We start from the raw sequence: 3,799 nt of genomic DNA, 5'->3' as shown, positions 1-3,799 counted from the left end.
CATGCACAGGGAAAATTATCATCCACTGTGTTAGTGAAATCATCTGTAAGGTGCCAACTTTGTGATAGATTTACCATAAATAATACAGTTACTATTCTGTGTTAGATACCATATATGACATTATTGCTAATTATTGCAAAAATCCTGCAAGGAATTTTTTATTTTTACTTTTACAGATATGGAAAGGAAGATTAGACAGTTAATAGCTTATTAATGTCATATACTGGGAAAGGGTGAGTGGAGTCAGTATTTAATTCCTATGCTGGATGACCTTGCTTACAACTTCATGAGCCACATGCCATTCTCTAGTCCCTGAAATTATTTTTTAAAACATAATGAAATAGAGACAACTTACATGTTAATTTGTTTTCTAGGATTATCTAAATGAATTCTATAGAATCCATTCACTAAGGTATCTATATTAATCCAAAATAAAGAATAATATAAATTATAGATTATTTATCAAAAAATTATTTGCTACATGTGAGAAATTAAAGGCTTCATCTTGATGATTTGTTGTTGTTGCTTTTTGAAGCTGTGAAGAATGGAGCGGTTATGCAGTTATTGCCTAAAAGTTTTCTGTCTTGTGAGGCCACTCCTTGTCTGTTATTTTGTCTAGAGAGAGAAGGGTTTTGTGGGCTTTTTGTTTGTTTGTTTTTCCTTTACTCATTGACATCTCTGTGTTGCCAGCTTTGTCATTTCCATGTCTGATACATAAGTAACAAAATCAAAACCAAGTAAGGGCGGGGAGTGGTGGTTCACACCTATAATTTCGGCACTTTGGGAGGCTGAGGTGGGTGAATCACTCAACGTCGGGAGTTCGAGCCTAGCCTGGCTGACATGGTGAAACCTCGTCTCTATTAAAAATACAAAAACTAGCTAGGTTCGGTGGTACACGTCTGTAATCCCAGCAGGTGAATCACATAAGGTCAGGAGTTAGAGCCCAGCCTGACCGACATGGTGAAACCTCGTCTCTATTAAAAATACAAAAACTAGCTAGGTTCGGTGGTACACATCTGTAATCCCAGCAGGTGAATCACATAAGGTCAGGAGTTAGAGCCCAGCCTGGCCGACATGGTGAAACCTTAATAACTGTTATTCATTACATAAATAAAACTAAAAGCTCTGACAGGAGGCGATGCTCAGGCAGTAATGCCAGCAATAGGGAGCAGCTCTAAATACAGATGAAGCTTTGCTCGCTCACCCGCCTGCTGCCCACCTCCTGCTGTGCAGCCTGGTTCCAGTACTGGTCCGTGGCCCAGGGGTTAGAGACCCCTGCCCTAGGGGGTATTCCCCAGGGGATATCAGTCAGAAGTTACAAGAAATGATGTGAAACAGCAGTTAACTATTCTGGGCACTTACTATGTGCTAGGCCATTTTATAATTGGGTTACAGGTGGTCTTAGTTTACTTAATGTTCAGAAAAACCCTTTTAGTTTACTTAATATTCAGAAAAAACCTCTTTTATTACAATGAGCAAACTGACAATTGAAGAATATAATAAATTGCCTGAGGTTGTATGTCTAGTAAGTACCAGAACTTCTATTCCAACCCAGGCGATCTAGCTTCAGAGACAAAATACCTAGATTTTCTTTGGAAAGTATAGTGTAAAAGTTATATATAAAAAGAACATATTCATTTCTAATGCAATACAGAAAGAAGGGAAAAGAGTGAGGTAATTAGTGAAGGCCTTGAGAGTGTCTATATAGATATAAACTCATAAAAGCCCATGAATAAAGGAAAGACCAGGTGAATAAAATGTACTCTGTAATCTCACTTCCCCAACTAATTCACATTCTACTGTTTGGGAATAATCTCCAGCTCCTTTACTCAGGAAATTTATTAAACTTACATTGAGATACAGACTAAATTTATCTTGGAGAGGTTTGGGGAGTGAAAAGTTAGGCAGGATTTATACCATTAAAGGGTAGAGTCATCACCCATATTCTGGACCAGTCAATATCTAGAGATGAAGTAGCTGGAGAATAAGTTAGAATCTGCTTCATTTAGATCAAGCTCCTAATTCTCCCTACAATAGATCCTAGCAATATTCTACTTTGATGACTTACCTCGTTTTTAAATTTTTTTTCTTGGAGTGCACTTACTTGCTCTATTCAAATTCTATGATTTTTGAGGTCCATTGGACATCTCTAATTCTATTACAAATAAATTGCTTTTAAATATGTCTGTTCCTTCTGTCTTATAATATCTATACTTAATGCCATGCTATTTATTATTTATAATAATGCAGTGTAGATTGAGAATAGAAATAATATTTTATAGGTAATTTTTAGTCCTTCCAAATAAAGTTGCTAGGAAACTGTCAAGTTTAATAGGTAAGACTCCTTAATTATAATATGCAACATGCACCTCAAAGTGTTTTTATCTTGACACTTTGGAAATTAATCATCATGATGATCATAAAATATAGATAAAATATAACTGAATCTATGTATGTTCCACTAAGTCTTACCATTTTTTTTTTTTTTTTTTGAGACAGAGTCTCATTCTGTCACCCAGGCTGGGGTGCAATGGCATGATCTCAGCTCACTGCAACCTCTGCCTCCCGGATTCAAGTGATTCTCTCGCTTCAACCTCCCGGGTAGCTGGGACTACAGGTGCAGGCCACCAGTCCTGGCTAAATTTTGTATTTTTTTAATAGAGACAGGGTTTCACCATGTTGGTCAGGCTGGTATCGAACTCCTGACCTTTGATCCACTTGCCTTGGCCTCCCAAAGTGCTGGGATTATAGGTGAGAGCCACTGTGCCCGGCCTAAGTCTTATGAAATATTAATACATAATTTTGCTTCTGGTTTTTCATGAAAAATTTGAAGCAAATTTTTCTACTTTTGTGAAAGTAGAATGCTATACACACATTTGAAATCTACTTTTTTTCTCTCCACAGTTTCTTTATCCTTTTATTATGTATTTGCTATTATTTCAGGTCATGATTATTGTAGAAATCAGATTACTTAATTCATATAGCATTGATTTTATGGTTTTACAACAAATATAGTTAGCTAGCTACCTAGCAAGATAGACAAATTTGTGGTAATATTTCTATATATTTATTGTATATATAGCTATCCACACACATATATTACATATATCTATTCATATAATGATATAATATATACACACATATCTATTCATATGTAATATATGATGTATATTATATATGTTATTACATAGTACTTTTACAATACTCATGATCTGAAATGAAATGAGATATATGCACACACACATACACACATATACCTATTTATATATGTTATGCATATCTATATATCTATATGAATATATAAATATGTATATATCTCATATATACTTGAAGAGTATGAATATACATACATATTCTTACATATGTATATATTGATACATATATGTATAAATGTGTACATATATGCATACATATACATATGCATGAATGTTTTTTCTAAATTTCACCTCTTTTTTTATTATTTCAAACAATTCTACGCCTAACATCTGTTTCAGCTCTTGTTGTGTAGATACTGCAAGTGTTTCTAGAAGGAGAATGGCTACCAGAATTGTATTAGTTATAAGCATTGTAAATATATCTTTCTCAGACTGTGTATTTCCTTTTAACTCTGTGGGGTAATTTTGTTTGTCTCCTTTAAAAAAAATTACCTGCATTGATGTCATAACGTTGCTTTCATATATTTTCTTATAAATGTTTCAATATTTTCATTTTCACATATAGGTATTTAACCCATCTGGAATTTATTTCAGGCATGGTAAGAGGTAGGCATCTAATTTATCATTCTCCATATGGAGAGCCA

Source organism: Hylobates moloch, unplaced genomic scaffold (genome assembly GCF_009828535.3).
Source record: "Hylobates moloch isolate HMO894 unplaced genomic scaffold, HMol_V3 SCAFFOLD_1, whole genome shotgun sequence".
Taxonomy (NCBI): Eukaryota; Metazoa; Chordata; class Mammalia; order Primates; family Hylobatidae; genus Hylobates; species Hylobates moloch.
Note: the sequence above shows the minus strand (reverse complement) of the source record.